Below are 19,908 nucleotides of genomic sequence, written 5' to 3'. Positions count from 1 at the left end.
ACGCCAAACACGTCAAATGACGCGTTTGGCGTCATTTGGCGTCATTTCGGTAGAAGGCAAAGGGGAGACTGGTTTAGACTGATATTTATTTATATATTTCTTTATATTACAATAGCGATTGTATAATAATAGAACGCCGGTTCTAAATGGGCGAAGTACCCCTGTAATTATAAAAGTAGGACATCCATCCATCACCCCCTATTTATACCCAAGTGGCAGATTGAGGGTCTTCCTTAACGCAATCTGGTCACTCACAATCGTTATTTGTCGAGGGTTCTCGAGGGTCTTTCGTGTGTTGAGGTTGCCGATATAAAGACGATAAAACACGATAAAGCGCGGAAGATTAACGAATATAGCCGATGTGCCCAGGAAAATTCCCGAATGACTTGCGATGTCTTACGTTATACTCCCGTTCTATTCCCGATTATAGCCGATTAGCCCATAGCAACACCTGGTAACCGATTCTACCCCGATAGACCCAAAATTAACAAACATGTTCGTTCTTTGCCGATGTTGCCCGATCATTGAGCATTTCTTCCCGTTTCTTCCCGTTGTCTAACGATGTTCCCGGGAAGAGTAACGGTGTTTCCCGATGCAACCACGCTATTTGCCGATGTTATAACGATAGCTGCTGATTAAGCCATCGGGGCCCACTATCGGGTAGGTGTAAACCCCCCATTAGGGCCCTATTTTAACGGTCTGAAACGCAAGTGGGAAGCGCAAAGCGCAAGTAGCTTTGTGGGCGGTTCTACGGCGCTATCGCTATTTTACAGGCGGAAAAATGACACTTGCGTCGCGGCGCAAGTGTCAAAAGGGTTGGTCTGAAGCAGCCTAGTTACCCGTAGGTGTGGTTTGGGCGTAACGTCCAACACACCAATGAGAGTGCCAGCTCCCATCCCCTTTAAGAGCCATGAGCGCATTTGAATCGGACAAGTTGATATTTTGACAGCGCGTCTGCAGTCTCCGATGAGACAGATGCACATGAATTTCAAACTGCAAATGGCTCAGTTTATTGCCAAGTAATATGGCCTAATTCACACATGGAATAAGGGGTTTTCTTCCACAACTACAGAAATACTGAGTCCTCAAATAAATTTCGGCAAAGAAAACGTATATGATATAACATATGATATGCGGTAACTGTGGTTCTATTTAATGATATACGCAATACATTATAAACATTGTTTCTTATCAGTATTGTATGCTATCCTAATATGCATGTGTCCCCGCGGTAATAGACATTGCCATTGATTGTATTATGTGTTACGTGTTTAGTTTGCGTGTGTTTAAACAGAGCACACACGCGCGCCCGCATTCATTCATTATTTTTAACACTCGCGGTAAAACAATGTTTTTCACGATCAAATACTCATCAATCCTAAAAGTTATGGGCATGTAGGCCTACACGATGTCTCTGTCAAGAAAATATGTGTTTGCTGTACGGTGTTTGCAGATGCATTGATTTAAAAGTACAACTTATTACCGCTGCATCAGCTGTTCTTTCCCAAATAATTTACCAAGAATGTGCGGCTAGGTAGATGGGAGATGCAAAGTGTATGCGCGAGGTGCACAAGCAATTTCCGTATGCATCGCATGCGCATGTATGCATGCGCCCTTAAAATAGCATCTGAACAACGCGCCACTGACTTTAAACCAGGTATTTCCTGGTCAGTAGCGCAATGGTATTCAGAAAAGGCAAAATACCGTTTGCGCCAGAACACGCCTCCTCCTTCCGCCGAACCGCCCCTTGGGGCGCATGATCAATCCCTAATTTACCGGCGAGTGGCGGTGGTGGGAAAAGAACGCTCTGCGCCAGTTGTAAACTAGCAACGACACATGCGCCAGTGACTAAGTCACTTGCGCCGGATGCAAGATAGGGCCCTTAGTGTGAATAATACATACGCACATTGTCACCCTCTCTTGGATACAGATGGGGACCTCTGTGAATTTAGCTAATTCTGGACAGGCGGTAGTTTGGTAAATAAATTATTGGGGTATTTCAAGGTTTTCTCTCAGTTTTTCGATATTTATTATGTGCTGTGTTTCTCCTTTGTTGCTGCATTTTCCTCTACCTCAGCCTCTACCTCAACCTCTACCTCTCTTACTCTACCTCGTCCTCGTCCTCCTCAACCAATACCTCTACCTCAGCCTCTACCTCTAACCTCAGCCTCTACCTCTATCTCAGCCTCTACCCCACCCTCTTCCTCTCCCTCAGCCTCTACCTCTCCCTCTTCCTCTACCTCTCCCTCTACCTCTCCCTCTACCTCAGCCTCTACCTCACCCTCTACCTCATCCTCTCCCTCTACCTCACCCTCTACCTCTCCCTCTCCCTCAGCCTCTACCTCATCCTCCACCTCTCCCTCGACCTCAGCCTCACCTTCTACCTCTTCCTCCAAGTAACCCTCTACCTCTCCCTCTAACTCACCCTCTACCTCTACCTCACCCTCTACCTCACCTTCTACCTCTTCCTATAACTCACCCTCTTCCTCAGCCTCTTCCTCTTCCTCTAACTAATCCTCTACCTCGCCCTCTACCTTACCCTCCTGTAAAAAATATGCACATCATGACCACAGTAGAGCTGTCAATCATCCTCTATAATCCTATTTGAATTCCGTTCCTTATTATTTTAATCTATATATATTTTTTAATTTAGCAGAATTTATTGGCCCCACCCTGAGGTTAATATATTATGGCTCTCGGCAGCGAAGATATACGTTGAACCAATCACATTCGGGTATCTTTTTCAAAGCCACCAAAGTGGTAAATCAAATCCCTTTATTCGCTATCGCTATCTGTTCAATGTAGCGATCGTTCATCTCGATAGCGGTCAGTGTTTACTTGGACTGCGGTGCGTGAATATCGGTTGCTTTTGATAGCATGAAGGTGTGCAGTTGTATTACAACAGTTTTGTAAAGGCACTGTTAGCAATGGCACTCGCATCACTTTTTTTATTGCATAATTTATTTTCATTATTATATATATATATATTATTTTTTTAAATTATTTGTTTGGTTGAATTATAGGCGAATAACTGGATGCATTATTAGAAGAAGTGGTAATATCATGATGAAATCCCCAGTGCCCTCTCTCTGACAGGAAACTAATTTCAGGGTTATTAAAGTGAATTTAGTATCCCTCTCTCTCTCTCTCTCTCTCTCTCTCTCTCTCTCTCTCTCTCTCTCTCTCTCTCTCTCTCTCTCTCTCTCTCTCTCTCTCTCTCTCTCTCTCTCTCTCTCTCTCTCTCTCTCTCTCTCTCTCTCTCTCTCTCTCTCTCTCATAGAGTGTCTGCTTTGCTCGTATAGCCCAGTACACGGATGTGGGAAACATAATACGTTGAATGAAAGTGCTGAGGTATCATTGCACTATTCATAGACTATTAGACATATTGAGCAAGAGCTAGACTATGTCAGATGGTCATTGTGAGAGAGAGATGGAGGCTAAGAGAGAGCGCTAAAAGAGCAAAGAAAGACTATGGCAGAGTGATTGAGAGACAATGGGAGGGGTCAGTAAGAGACAAAGACTAAGAAATAGAGTTGCATAGATTTATTCATTTCATCCTTCAAACATTGAATAAGTTATAATTTCGCCCAATCAGCAAATCGTTACAATATGAGACTGTTTGGACCTCACTGCAGTAGTAATGTTCAAATACATATACTGTAAACATAATACAGAATACTGTAAATATAACATAACTAAATTCAGATATTGCTATACTGCTCAAATGTGATGCTACCTCTGGAAAGCATGGAGATAGATTATGAACTAGAATATGAGCTTGCGAGATAGCTGCTGTTGTGTCGGTCGCTCCACGCCACCATCAGTCTCACCCGGGCCAGGTGAGGCTCCTTAAACCAGCCATCCAGCACACATCCTCCACAGAGAGCCATTCAGAGCACTTTATTAAACCCAAAGAAAATACAATGGCTGTCTTTGTACCTCTTTGTGGCAGTCCATTAATGTCAGTTACGGTTGTGTGGTCATTTGGCTCTATGTGGATCTACAAAGGCAGGCTGGTGTCTGTCCTTTTGCAAAAAAATCATGTGATAAACGACGTACATGTTGACGTCCTCAAAGGCCGTCAGATTCTGACCCCACCCTCCCCTCTCCTCTTGTTCTCACAGAGATTTGTTTCTCTCTTTCCTTTTTACTTTGCCCTGTAAAAGAATAGAAACGAGAATTAATTGAATTTATATAAAGCTTTTCAAGGCCATCAAAGCGCTTTACATAGCGAGTGTTTGTGTTGATCCTCTGCTATTCTAGTCCAACAAGTATTTATGTACTAGGCACAAATAATGAAACAGAGGGAATAGCGCATAAATAACACAACAAAGACAAAGGGCCTGTTGGCTGTTGGCCTTTTTAATGCAGTTGGCCCAAACTGGTAGTTAGTATGGGCATGTTTTATGAAACCTAGCTTTATCATTAGGCTCTCTTGCATTTGCTATCATGTATTTAAACCATTGCGACACAGTTTAATTTTTTCTCTACGTCTGTCTGCATGGCTGTATTGAGGCATATCTTTGTCAACTCAAACATGATACCAAGAACGCAATGTGAAGCAAGACTTTGCTTGAAATAGCTTTAAGTTGAGGCACTTTATTTGCTATTTTATAAAATAGTACAACAAAAGAGATACAGGAGTTCTAAAGAGATGTTTACTCTAGTAGCCAAAAAGGTTTCCTGCACAGTTAAAAAAACAACTCCCACAGAGCTGCTGGAAGCGTAAGTTCGCTTATATTTTGACACTCCTCTGAGGATCAAAATAAAAGCAAAGAAAAAGCTAGACTCAAAGCCCCTCAAACCACACAAATTGACTTAAACGAACGCTCAGAAAGTTCATACATGTTTGAGCCAATGATGATCAATGGAAAGTTTATATTTAGCATCCAAGGCAAAATGGCAGCTCCAGAGAGGAGGATGTGGAATGGGTTGTCGTAAAAAAAACAATGCGTGTGTTATGTGTTAGTCATAAGACCTGATGAACACAGGCTGGCTTACCTGTCCAGCAATTGATTGCTTGCGGAACTCAGTGCTTAATGTCTGCACAACTTGTGCGGACATTAAGACAACTCTTATCTTGTTATCTTGTTATCTTGACAACTTGTCCGGCACAAGTTGTCACGATAGAATCAAGAGCATATGTTAAATATATGAAAATATGCCATGATCTGGGCCAGACAGACAGAGGGACAGGGAAAAAGTCGGGTTACATTCTGTATGAATGATTGAAGCCATGGAGAGAGAGACCGAGAGACGGACAAAGAGAGGGATTACAGTGTGTCTGAAGGATGGCCGTCTCCACCCAGAATACTGCTGTTATCATCGGGTTTTATCCGGTTATCAAAGTTAGCCACTGGGGCATAAATCTAATATGATATGCGCTCGCGCGCACACACACACACACACACACACACACACACACACACACACACACACACACACACACACACACACACACACACACACACACACACACACACACACACACACACACACACACACACGTACAATTTAATTCCTGCCACATTGTTTTAAACGGTCACAGTAGTAGATGGAGCAACAATGCGGCAATGTTCTTGTGCTCTTCTCCTGGACCAAACTTCAACTATGAGCAAACACTTATTAAATTGATTATTCATGTCGTTGACATAGTAAATGCTGCTCAACTGTAACTAGGAGTTGGCTGGCTAACAATAGTGTTCACCAAATAAACAAGCCTCTTGGTTTGTGTGTGACACTTTGTTGAAAGTCGGTACAGACGTTTATGTTGGTGACAAAGGTGCAGTCAGTCACAAATCTGAGAGTGACAACTCTCAAATGCAGAGAATTATAGTTCACATGCAGTGCATATTAGGGATGGCATAAAGGTGCAGGCATGAGCAGAGGATCTGAGATATGAGCAAAATGCTAATAGAGTGTAGCCTGGTCCTACCAGACCATCGTACTTCATACTTTGCCCGAAACCGGTGGGGAGAAGCGCCACAACATCATTGCCGCAAACAAAACTCAGCAAAGCTTGTTCTTGCTCCGGCTTTAATTGATCGATTTTCGGCAGCGATCCCACAACAGACCGAATGGTCTTCCTCTGACTACAACTGAAACTGGCGCGCGACCTAGACATCATCGTTCTCAGCCACTCCCTCTGTTCGCTGATTGGACCGCTAGAAATCTGGTTTACATGGAACGCATTTACATTAAGCAGACCCAGACCTAGTACTGAAGTGAAATGAAAATTGAGCGGAAGTATGTAGGTGGGCGGTGCCAGGCTAAATAGAGTGTACATAAGTCTACAGATGTTTTAGGAGGGTAAATTACCATATGTATACTAGTCTGTGCTTACTGCAGGTGGCACTCAAGTGGTCAGTTGCTCCTCATGGTGATGACTTGTGTTTCAACAAGCCATTCAGACGACCCTACTAGCTCCAAAACAGAAGTCTGCTGGATCTTCTAGATAATAATTCAAAGCTTTTCAGGTATATAGAAGTACAGAAGCCAATGAATTATGAATTTTGTGAGAATAAGACACACACAAAGACACACACAGTTTTGAACATTTATGTCTACATCACAAAGCCTATCTTCTAGGGAAAGATTAAATAATCTGTGCAACCATAGCCAAAACAGTTGTTCAATATTGCAGCGCCGGGACTATATTCGTTAGATTGTCTTTATCACTGCTATTGGTTGCTGATGTGTTCCCAGCATGCTTTGCTTTCAAAAGGTTTGAGAGTCCAACGCTTGGGAGACAGTTAGTGATTTTGGTTAGTCAATGTCAGGTTATTGGTTAAGTTAAGTCTTGGTGTACTGTTGTAGGATACAATAAAGACACTGAAAAAATATCACGCCTCTGCTTTTGACATGCGCCACAATATACTCTCGCTACTCACAGTGAGTCAAACATGAAGCAGGAACTACTAAGGGAATCGCGTAGCAGTTAAGAATATTCCCTCTTTCTTTTCATATACATAGCACCCCTCCTAGAATAGACAAACTGCTCAGCAGTGCATGGAAAGATCGAGCAAAGCTGAGGAGTAGAAAGGTCATGGAAGGAATCTATCTTTTCTTCCTCCTTTACAGCCTGAGCTAGTTTCCATCAGAAAGTTACAGCAAAATATCCGCTTGGCTTCCTGTGAGCGCTTAAAACTCTAGTCTCCTGCAGTATTCACAGAAGAGTGCCCACTCGGTCACAGCCAGGCAAACTGGACATTCGTTTTGTATTCATATTAAAAAAAGTTTTGTTTTTTTGGTGTCCATTTCACCCCGCATTGACGGCCGTGCTGGCGGTTGTTCTCGGTGGCCATTCTTATCTGTTCCATACATGAAACCTACATTGTGTAACCGTCTTCATTTGTGTCATTGAACATATGGGGATTAAAAAGGTTTTTAAGATAACTTCTTTGATGTGGATCAGAAAGAATAGTTGACCCTTGAATTGAATTGCTGAACAGGGCTTTTTGCTGAACACTTTTCAAAATATAGGTTGCGCTCTTCTCTATTTATCCACGTCTTTGTCCAACCAGGATTTTACCACAAATAAAGGAAAACTTTATGATGACAAAATTCCAAAGGGACATTATTCTTCCGTTGTTTAAACAACAGAAGAATAATACGAAGAGACATACGAAGTCTAGGGCAAGAAGAGCAATAAGTTGAAGAAAATAAGACTCTAATCTTAATTTCTAGCAGTGAAGAGTTCATATTTAGGAGAAGCAGACACACAAACACACACACACACACACACACACACACACACACACACACACACACACACACACACACACACACACACACACACACACACACACACACACACACACACACACACACACACACACATTCAGTTTAACATTTTGGGAACTTGTGTTGAAACATTGTAGCCAATGCTGAAGCAGCTTGGTCTAGTTTAGGGATTGTGTGTATGCGTGTGTGTGTGTGTGTGTGTGTGTGTGTGTGTGTGTGTGTGTGTGTGTGTGTGTGTGTGTGTGTGTGTGTGTGTGTGTGTGTGTGTGTGTGTGTGTGAGTGTGAGAAAGCATAGGAGATATTGATGCACTGCTTGCTATGACTCTCTTGCAATCTTTGTGGGACGTGCACGTGAGTACACACAGCACACCACGGTGTGCAGTGCACACACCTGTCAGTGAGCCGTCATGGAGGATTGTTATTTATGTCGGGGAACGTATAGGATTAGGCTGTATTGCGGCTCACAGCAAACTGACCCCCTACATACGTAGTGCAGATGACACCTATGTGTATTCTGTGTGCACCCAGGCGACTTGACAGATGTAGATGGACAGGATTATTAAAATAACCTTAATCACAATGCACCTTTTGAACAGACACACACTAATGCCTAATGCTATGGATTTGAAGCATCCAGTGGATCTTGAGGTGCGTGTGTGTGTCAGTTTGTGTGTGTGTGTGTGTGTGTGTGTGTGTGTGTGTGTGTGTGTGTGTGTGTGTGTGTGTGTGTGTGTGTGTGTGTGTGTGTGTGTGTGTGTGTGTGTGTGTGTGTGTGTGTGTGTGTGCTTGTCTCCATGGGTGCTTGCGAGTTTGTGTCTGTGTGTGGGGAGGGGGATGTCAGCTTAGCTCATGTTGACAGACCTGCTGGACACACTGCTGAGGGATTCAGAAAACATGCTAACACAGCACTGTGTGTGTGTGTTTGTGTGTATGTGTGTGTGTGTGTGTGTGTGTGTGTGTGTTTTTGTTTGTGTGTGTGTTTATCTATGTGTCTTTGTGTGTGTCTATATGTGTATTTCCATATTATTTTCATTCTTACTCCTGCTTTATTCATTGAATTTTGATTATTTCTTTGATTTTTCCTTACCAATTCATTATCCATTTCTGACCCCCTTCTGTGTTTTTGCCCCCCCCCCCTCTCTCTCTCTCTCTCTCTCTCTCTCTCTCTCTCTCTCTCTCTCTCTCTCTCTCTCTCTCTCTCTCTCTCTCTCTCGCTCTCTCTAGCCCTTCTTTTAACTCTATATCTCTTTCTGGCCCAGAGGGTGCAATACGAAAAAGTCTAAGAGAGAGAGAGAGAAAGAGAGAGAGAGAGAGAGTGTGTGTGTAGGTATATGACGTTAAACTTCATAGGGGCTTGAGCTGGAGGAATAACCTTGAACATTGTCACAATCCCCTAGCCAAAAACGGCCTATTGATTAGCAGGGGGAGTCACAGTAAACAACTCAAGGTGAAAAAAAATGAAAGAACAAGAACAAACATGTCCCGACTTTCACCAGCTATCTGTAATCCACGGTAACTCATGTTATCCAGAAAGACCTTTACATTTTTTATGAGCGCAACAAATTATCAGTCAACTGTTACGAAAGCTAACAGCAGAAGGTTCCGGGCTCCTGCATAGATATTCTCTAGACGTGTTGTATGCAATGTGTGGTTGCATAAAGCGAGAGAGTGAGAGAGAGAGAGAGAGAGAGAGAGAGGGTTGATTTTTGGGAGAGATGGAGGGTGAGATAAAGGTCAATCAATAAAGGGCAAGAAGGAGATAAGAGAGAGAGAGGGGGAGATAGGGCTATGGTACAGATAGATTAAGATAAAAACATTTAGGGCGCACTCACACTAGGCAAGTTTGCCTGTTCCGTGCTGCAGGAAGATTGAGCACGATTCCCCCCCTCCCCACTCCCCCCGCTGGCCCCACTGCTCCCAAAGGCCGTGGCCTGGGCACGATTGCTCCTTCATACATACGTCAACATGTCGTAATATGATAAATACGTCATCACTAGGGGTTCTGAATTTATACGTTTTTATCAATATCAATGCCATTCTGCCTATCGATCCAATTCCTTATCAATTCTCTTACCGATTCCTGAGTAGTTCATTGAGTGGCAAAAAAAGAGTTCTACAGTCTTCTGCACCAAAAGTAACCATTTTATTTTCTACATACTAACACAAGAACAAGAAACAAGAAAATATAGTCTAAATAAGTTAGACCGACAATAAATAAGTAATAAAAAAAATAGGAAGACACTTACAATTGAACATGCTAAATTATGATTTAACACCAAACTTTTATCTACATATTTTAGATGCAATAACTGTAAGCTTAACTAAGCTTAAACCAAACGTTATTAAATTAAAGTTTAACACTTTTCTAGGAAGGGTTATAAAAAGTAAACAAAATAGTGAACATACGTACATCCCCTTTAATTAAATAGGCATGAAATGTATGCCTTCATAACATCTTTGAGATTTTTTTTTTTTACTGAGCGTCAACAATTCTTATGCAAGAATATAAGCATATCTGCCTTTTCTGGGAGTGAAAGGGGTAACTTGAGCCGATGTCGAGGGGCCAGCTGCCTGAGAGCGATCATCTAAAATGCATGAAATTTGTATAGGTCGGCATTATTAATAAAAACTACGACACTACTACTATAAAAACTGCAGTTGCAAGGCGACAGTGGGCTGCTAATGCAGGATATGTAATGTGAACGTTACCGTTGTCAACGGAGGACACAGTGGAGCTTGTTTGACTCGTATGCAGGCTTTTGAACACATGGCATTCTTGGGACTTAATTCCATGCTTGGTAGACAAATGCTTTAGCATGTTGCTGGTGTTTGCACCCTTACAGGAAATGATAGCATTGCACTGATTACATGCGGCAGAATTTTCATTGCGTTTGGTGAAATGGAGCCAGACTTGCGATCGCTTCCTACTCTCCACGATGCTGCCTTGTTGTTTGAAGGTTGTCGGCGCGTCCAGGGTCGTCGCAAATTTTTTGCGTAAACCGGAAAACGTGGTGCGGAATCGTTAAGAAGAATCGATAACGTTGGAGGTGTACGATTCAGATGGAATTGGTTAGTTGGAACCGGTTCTGAGTAGGAACCGGTTCTCGATTCCCACCCCTAGTCATCACCATGCGTGGTGTCCAGCTGCGACTGAATGCTGTCGTCGGCCCAAATTTCCAGTAAACACTCGACCTCAGTATCGCACCAACGTAAACCCACTCGTGAACCGCTTGCCGCCGTTGTTTAAAATGATTGTTGTGGGGAAGAAGGGCATGGACCTATAAAGAAAGAAGGGTCGCGCAAGGACTACGTCATCCAGCTCACGTTGCGTATCTGCGCGTGTGCGCGTGTCATCTCATTAGCATCTCTACTTTGGCCACTGCACACCTCTCCCAAGTGTGCCTTGGCCAAGGGGCTGTTCCGTGCTGGAATACCGATGGCGTGGTCACACTAGTCAAACGTTCTAGACTTTAGTATGCAAATGAGCTCGGGCACGGGGCTGCGGCCCTAGTGTGAGTGGCCCCTTAGACTCTGTGGGAAAGAGAGAGAGTAAGGCGTTGAGAGATAGATGGATAAAGGGACAGAGAGATGGAGGGAGAGAGAGGTACAGACAGATTGATATCTGAAGGCTGAGTTGATGGTAGAGAGATAGAAAAAGGGCAATTGAGGTGGAGGTAGTAATGATAAAGGAGGACAGATACTGGGAGAGAGACAGAGGTTTGGACAGAGCTCTGAATGGCGTGAGAGAGAAGGACCGGCAGAGATGGATACAAATATGAAGGCAGATGGAGCGACGGGGGGTTGTCAAGAGAGAATGAAACAAACAAAGAGTTGAGTTTCAACCCTGTGGTAAAGATGAGGTTGGTTTCATATTTCTTCTTTTTTGTGTATGTCTACTTTAGCGAGGGTGGTTAAGCAAAGGAGAAAACAGAAATATCTTTAGTCCTCTGGCAACTGGATACATTTATTTCAATAACATATACAAAACAAAAACAGATGACCGCACACAAGTTCTCAGTGTCTAACATGAAGAAGAAAAAAAAAGCAGATCAGATGGTCATCTGCTGAAGGTGCTGGGACCTTGGCTCCTCTGTCCTCCTGCATCGTCTCCTCAATTTGGCTCCCGGGTCCTCCTGCTTCGTCTCTTCATATCCTTGGCTCTCTGTCCTCCTGCTTCATCTCCTCATCTCCTTGGCTCCTCTGTCCTCTTGCACCGTCTCCTCATCGCATTGGCTCCTCTGTCTTCCTGTTTCGTCTACGATCTTCATCTCCTTGATCCAGGTGTTTCCCCAATCAGTGGTTCTTCATCTAGCCCCGCCTCATTTGGCTCAGCCTGTGGCTCGTGTGGTCCCATTGGTTGAAACTGGGGCCTGGTACTCTCCTCCCAATCTAGGGTAGAATCCTCTGACCTTGGTAGCACCAAGTGTCAGGCCTAGTCTCACATGATGTGCACTGGTTTCCCCGTACGCCCCTCTTGGCAGCTCTCTCACCCATGTTGTGTTCCAGTGTTCACAGTGCGCCATAATGCATCAACAGGGTTAGGATGTTCAGCAAACAACGCACAACTGACAAATTACAATTTGGAGGTATTGAGAGAGAGAGGGAGAGAGAGAGAGAGGGGGAGAGAGAGAGAGAGAGAGAGAGAGAGAGAGAGAGAGAGAGAGAGAGAGAGAGAGAGAGAGAGAAAGCAGGGATAATAATGGACAAGAAAATAAGAGGAGAGAGAGTAAGGGTCTATGACCTCATCTGCGAGTAGTTTAAAGGTTTCCCTTTCTGTGTGTTTAAGGACTGAGGGAAAATAATCCCCCTGAGGAATCACTAGGGTTGTCAATCAAAACTGTGGTGTTGACCAGAAGCGCTCACACACGCACCCTCACACATACACACTAACTACACTCGCACACACACACACACACACACACACACACACACACACACACACACACACACACACACACACACACACACACACACACACACACACACACTCACACACACACTCACACACTCACACACACACACACACACACACACACACACACACACACACACACACACACACACACACACACACACACACACACACACATACACACACACACACACACACACACACACACACACACACACACACACACACACACACACACACACAAGGCATACACACACACAAAGGCATACACACACGCAAAGACTTGCACACACACTAACAAACACAAGCACACACACTAAAACCAACACACCACATACGCAGGGCAAAATTCAGCTCCCTCACATTGCTAACTGTGAATGGTATTTCTGTGCTTAGAATTCATTGAGTTATGCGTTGCCTTTCTGGCGTGTTGAAACATATTCATAATCTGAAAAAAGTAGTGCAGAATGAGTGTAGAGTGATTGAATATTTGAAGCGTTACTGCACTCTTGGTGAAATTAAACTAAACAGTTAGTTTGGATGTCTGTGAGCCGAGTAGAGTTTTAAAGGAATGACAGCATCAGAAAAGGTCAGACTAGTCTATCCATTTATATCTATCTATTTCTCTCTCTCTCTCTCTCTCTCTCTCTCTCTCTCTCTCTCTCTCTCTCTCTCTCTCTCTCTCTCTCTCCCCCTCTCTCCCTCTCTCCCTCTCTCTCTCTCTCTCTCTCTCTCTCTCTCTCTCTCTCTCTCTCTCTCTCTCTCTCTCTCTCTCTCTCTCTAGTTCACTCTCTCTCTCTCTGTCTTTCCAAGCAGGCTTCCTTCCACTATTGTCTGACACCCCAACCCCACATGAATCTCTCTCCCGTCTTTGCAGTCGTGGCGTCTATGTTATGAACTCCTACCATGTGTTTGCATCTTCCAGCCCGTCTAGGGGCTGGGGGTGGGGGGGTGGGGGGCATAGACCCTTCTCGGAGAAGGGAGGGGGATGAAAGGGGGAGGAGGGGAGAGGCGCGATAGTCGCATTACGGATGCAGCACCCACTCATACATCTTTCATTAGTGCTCTGCTATTAGCATTGCCATTGTGGGTGGAGGGTGAGAGAGAGAGAGACCAAAATCGGACATTATTTTAACTTTATGGATCTTGTGCCTTCCCCCGCCACCCCCCCCCCCCCCCCTCTAAATTATTTTGCATTTTGCATTCACACAATATTTTGTTGCATATTTAGTAGAGCTGTCAAGCGATTAAAATATTTAATCGTGATTAATCGCATTAATGTCATAGTTAACTCACGATTAATCGCGATTAATCGCAAATTATTTTTCTATGCTAAATATCCCTTGATTTTTTTGTCCCATAATTCTTCTCATTTTAATTCTCTTATCAACATGGTGAAGTGCATCGGCTTGTCTTGTGCAAATGATTTTTTATTGATAACAACATTGGCATATACTGATCAAAACAGGACGATACAAAAAAAGAGCCTATAGTGCAATTAAACGACTGCTTTGAACAAATGTCATTTGAACATAGCAGTCAGGCTACTGCTTCTTTGTTTTGAGCCAAAGAAAAAAGGAAAAAAAAAAAGTTTTTTTTTCTTTTTTGTAAATAAAATATTTGCGTTAATCGCGATAATTTTTTTAACGCCGTTAAAATTGGTTTGCGTTAACGCCGTTAATAACGCGTTTAACTGACAGCTCTAATATTTAGCTTTCCATTTGTCCTCACAGTATTGTGTTGGCGGTGGAAGTGGTGAGTGTATTTGGCTAACAAAACGCCACAGGGCCAAGAAAAGAGATGAAGAGAGAGGGAGAGAGGGAGAGAGAGACTTGGAAGGTGCAAAGAAAGAAAGGATGTCAGAGTGATAGAATACAAGATGGAGACACAGTGGGGGTTTGAATGAAGGGGAGAGGAAGAGGAAGGGGAATATGAGGGATATTGAAAAAGAGACAGAGGTAAGCGGGGGGTGGATGAATGAAAGGGATGGAGAGATGAAGAATATAAATGGGAGAAAAGCTTGCTCTTGATGCTCCTTCTCTGCACGTTAAAAAGGCTGTCAATGTTTATAAATGCATCCCCCCCCTAACAAATGAGATCCTTACTCACGACTCTGGGCTCCCTCCCTATCTGCATTTCCATGAATTGTATTTATCCTTAATGTTAGTTCTGCAAAGGAAACCGTTTTGTATGTCAATGAAAAATAGATAGAAATTTAAAAATTAGAAAGCACGTTTTCGTGTTTTTCGTGACTTTCGACGTATGAAGGCGTTAGATTGAAAGAGCGATGGAGGGAAGGGATAATGATAGAGGCTGGAACAGGGAGTAATGGAGAAAGAGAGAGAGAGAGAGAGAGAGAGAGAGAGAGAGAGAGAGAGAGAGAGAGAGAGAGAGAGAAAGAGAGAGATAGAAATAGAGCAAATCATACAGAAAGTGAGAGAGGCAGCATATATATGTATATGTTTATAATATGTATATATATGGATGCATATTTATATAGCCTGGGCCGAGAAGCCTGGGCCGAGTCAATTTGCTCTGTAACATTAAGCCACCTCTGTAGCTTATCGTTTGCTGATCTTAAAAGGGTAACAGATATTTGTGATTAATTGTTTGTTTAAATACAGGGAGCTGTAAGATGTGTTTCCCCAATGACATTTAGATTCTGTATTTGTTTGTTTGCTGAAGATAAAATCAATGAGTTGAACGTATCCAAAAATATATTTCCTTAGTCAAAACCGAGAGAAACTGTTTGACATGCCGAAGTGATCAGGAAATGAAGTCTGACTCCATCTGTCAATGTCCATTTGTCTGTCCCACTGTGTCCTGACCTGCGTCAGGCCTGGTAGGATTGGTCCCATGGTGTGTTGGAGGGGGGGTCACTCCCAGGCCGGTCTGGATGGGCCTGGGAGATGCTGATAAGCTATTGTTGACGTGTGTGTGTATGTGTGTGTGAGTGTGTGTGTGTGTGTGTGTGTGTGTATGTCTGAACAGGAAAAGGGAGGGGGGACTGACACACAAATAAAAGAGGATTGGATGCGGTCCCCTATCGAGACTCATGGACACAGGGGGATGGATGGCTAGACACACACACACACACACACAAACACACATCCCCCCACCACACACACACACACACACACACACACACACACACACACACACACACACACACACACACACACACACACACACACACACACACACACACACACACACACACACACAACACACATACAAACACACATCCCCCCACCACACACACACACACACACACACACACACACACACACACACACACACACACACACACACACACACACACACACACACACACACACACACACACACACACACACACAGACACTGACAGACACACACATACAGACACATAACCTCCCTCTAAGGGGTATATGTTGGCTGTGCTAGACTCAGAGTGCCATCTCTGACTGTCGCCTGTTCTCCCACACCTCATTTCTCACCCTCCGGCAGAATTTCTGTGTGTATGTGGGTGTGTGTGTGTGTATGTGTGTGTGTTTGTGTGTGCATTGAATGCCCCTCTACTCTCCACTGTGCCCTTTAGAACATGGCTTTGCACACTATATGCACTCTATTCTACACTCTATTCCCACCTCCATCTGACCAGGCCCCCCAGTGCAGTGCTGCTGCCTGTGGCTCTAATGGATAGAACATAAAGAAACATGTCCTGTCTCTTCCCCCCTCCGCCCCTCTTTCTCTATCGCCCCGGAATGGAAAAATAAAGAATGAATAACCCGGGCTCGGTGCTGAGGCCAAACCAAGGTTGCGTCAGGGTTTTATTTCCCTACAGCTCAGATGTTTTGCATGCAGGTTTAAAAGGAAAAAGATAAATGTACCTGTGTGGTCACCACAGACGGCTGGATGAGGCTCCCCTGGTGGGAAGCCTTCCGGAGTGTTCCGGGACCGGGGGAAATAAGTGGGGATGGGAGGTTGTTAATACGTTCTCAACCTAATGGGCTGAATGCTCAATGGACCATGATGTTTTGTCTTGACTTTTTGTGTCCTTTATTTAGCTTCATCTGTCCCTCTATCTGGGTCTCTCTCTTTCCCTCTCTCTCATTTTCTCCTTACGTTATGAAGCAAGCATAATCATTTTCTACTGCGCCGTTTTCACACGTGTCCTCTACATTTTTGCTGTATTTTTATATCGGGAGATTCGACCCTGAGGGTGATTCACACTCGTAGTGTGTGACGTATTGTGATTTGATTACAATGTAAAATTAGTCAATTTATGGGTTACAGGGGTAATTGTTCAATGGAAAGTGAAGTATACCTTGAATGCAAATCAATTATTCAATACCTTTTTCTGTTATTCAGGGCTCAAAGTGCATTGACATTTAAAAAATGCATGGAAACTACCATTGGTTACTTGAAAATAATAACAAACAGCTGAAAATGTTGTTCATTTGCAGAAGCACCTTAGTGAAAGAAAAAGGCAGCAAGCTACCTAACTATAGTTAAATAAAGCACGGGCTTGGGTGGGGGAGGGGGAGAGGGAGAAGGGGGGGTGTGAGGGCAAGATTGCGGATTGTACATTACCTCCCAGGTAGTTTAAGATGTATTTCTTTTGTTACCAGAAGAATAAGTCATTGAGATTAAACATCTCTTCAAGTTTTCTGGCCAAGACAGGCAGCAGTAGACTACAGTAACATATAGCCTACACACAAAACGATAGTTATGTTATTATAACTCTAGTTCTATGATTGTAGGCGTAGCCGTCTAGGCTTCGCCTTATGGGCTTGTCCCGTGCACGCGCTTGCGCGCGCTGAAAATTCAAACTATGCACCTATCAGCGTGGGCACCGCCCACATTTCCCACGGTATCGTGTCTATATAAAGCGGTGTATACCGTCGCTCATCCTCATCCTCCACGCTTTTCTTTCAGCATTTGGAGGGTACAGCAGGTGGGAAACTAGACGGCTACGCCTACAATCATAGAACTAGAGTTATAATAACATAACTATCGTTCTATTTCATGTAGGCTACACCGTCTAGGCTTCGCCTTATGGGCTAAGGTGAAGCTGCGAGCGGAGCCCGATCAATGTACTCCTGCTGGACTCCAGTCAAAACGACCTAAGTCACCAGAGCACATTAAGACTCAAAAAGCCAAGGAAGTGTAAAACACAACAGCTTTATAAAAAACTAATTCCTCCTAGATCAAGCAAGGCAATGATCAAGGGAGAAAAAAGTGAGTCTGTAAAGACTCCGGCTCTAATCCGTGCTTCATGGAACCCATGAAAAGGAAAAGAAAAACCAGAGCAACACGGTTTCCATTAGGTCCGCTACCACCGGGGGCGGAGCTACGGAATCCGGCTCTCCAATAATGGGACTCTCTCGGCCGTTTCTTATTTGAAGAAAACGGCGGGAGTGCCACACTGGTAAACAAAACCACCAGACAATTGGCGAGCCAATAGAAAACCCCCTAGCCTGTTTTTCATTTGAAAAAAGGTGGAAGAGTAAGACTGGTAATCAAGTCCAACTCGCCAGCCGGCGAGAGGAAATCCAACCACGCTGCTTTATAGAACATGTCTATATTCTTAAGCCGTAAAAGGGGTCCCGGACTCCAGCACAGAGTTGCCGAGTGAGCCCCTGGACATGTCTAACATGTAAAAACGGACAAAGGGGCCGGAGGAAGACCATGACGCAGCCGCGCAGATGTCTTCCACCGAAACGCCCTTGAGTAGAGCCGTTGAAGCGGCCACGCTCCGTGTGGAGTGAGCTTTAACGCCCAACGGTGGCGCCAAGCCCTGCCAAGAGTAGGCTAAGCAAACACCCTCACTTACCCAGCGAGAAAACCGCTGCTTAGAGAGAGCGCGGCCCCTGCTAGCGTCGCTATAACACACAAACAACCGTTGTGTGGAGCGGAACGCGGCCGAGCGATTCACCTACATAGCCAACGCCCGAACCGGGCACAGGAGATGCAACTCCGCCTCCGCCTCACTAGAATGAGGCGGGGGGTGAAAAGCCTTAAGCACAATATCCCTCGACCGAAAAGATCTATTAATGTTCTTCGGGAGGAACGCAGGATTAGGTCTGAGCAACGCGAAGGAGCTGTCCTCGTTTAGCAACAAGCAACTCGGGCTGACAGACAGAGCGGTTAGCTCACCGGCCCGCTTCGCAGAAACCAAGGCCAACAAGAGCGCCGTCTTTTTTTTAATGACAGGGCATCCAAAAGGGCCTGAGAAAGACGCTTGAAAGGATCCCTGGACAATCCGCGCAACACGGTGGGGAGATCCCAGCGTGGTATAAGCACGCGTGAAACAGGCCTAACCCGTCTAGCCCCACGCAAGAATCTCTTGACCAGTGGATGGCTGAAGATCGGTCCACCATCACAGCCTGCATGGCCAGCCGAAACGGCTGCCGCATAGACCTTGATAGTGGAGAAGGCCAAACCTTTTTCCAATACGTTTTTCAGAAACGATAGCACGCTTCCTACCTCGCATTGAGATGGGACAGCATGGTTCGTCTCACACCAATTAGAGAAGGCGCACCACTTCGCCGCATAGAGGGAAGAAGTAGAAGGCGCACGAGCACTCTGAATAGTGTTGATAACCGTCTCAGGCAAACCTTTGCCCTGCAGGATCAACCTCTCAGGAGCCAAACCAACAGCCGTCCCGAGACATCGGGCGGGTGGTGCACCGTCCCGTGGGCCTGTGAAAGCGCATCCGGCCTGAACGGTACTGGCCAAGGCGCCGACCGCGAGAGCACGGCCAGCTCTGGAAACCACAGAGCTGAACGGTTCTCCGGGGCCACTAATATCAGGGACAGTCTCTCCTGTCTGACCCGTTCCAGAAGAGGAAGGATCAGCTGGAGCGGGGGAAACGCATACAAGAGAGCCCGCGGCCAAGGTGTGTGTGCCAACGCATCTACCCCCAACGGGGGAAGATCCCGAGGGCTGAGGGAGAACCACCACCTGCAGTGCATGTTCTCCCTGGACGCGAAGAGGTCCACCTGCGCTGTCCCGAACCTCTGTATCAGTCTGACAATGTCGGGATGTAACCGCCACTCGTCTCGGCGGGGACCGCCTCGAGACATGAGGTCCGCCCCAAAGTTCTGGGCGCCCGCGATATGCAGGGCTCTCAGACTGAGGAGATACTGATGAGCCCAAAGCCAGAGCTCGACCGCCTTTCGGTGGAGAGCAGGGGAGCGGACTCCCCCTGTCTGTTGATGTACGCCGCCGCCGACACGCTGTCTGTCCTGATCAGAACGTGGCGGCC

General features: G+C 45.0%; 1 protein-coding gene and 1 long non-coding RNA gene across 3 annotated transcripts in view; both read left to right on the top strand.

Annotated features, from left to right (window-relative positions):
* Nucleotides 1–19,908, top strand: part of LOC132446484 (glutamate receptor ionotropic, delta-1-like) — a 594,597-nt gene that overhangs the window by 117,124 nt on the left and 457,565 nt on the right. The window lies entirely within an intron of this gene.
* The window catches only part of LOC132446534 (uncharacterized), a 196,542-nt gene that overhangs the window by 102,366 nt on the left and 74,268 nt on the right, over nt 1–19,908 (top strand). The gene's annotated exons all lie outside the window — the stretch shown is intronic.

The sequence above is a fragment of the Gadus macrocephalus genome, chromosome 18 (assembly GCF_031168955.1).
Source record: "Gadus macrocephalus chromosome 18, ASM3116895v1".
NCBI lineage: Eukaryota > Metazoa > Chordata > Actinopteri > Gadiformes > Gadidae > Gadus > Gadus macrocephalus.
This window is presented reverse-complemented; position numbering and strand designations above follow the sequence as displayed.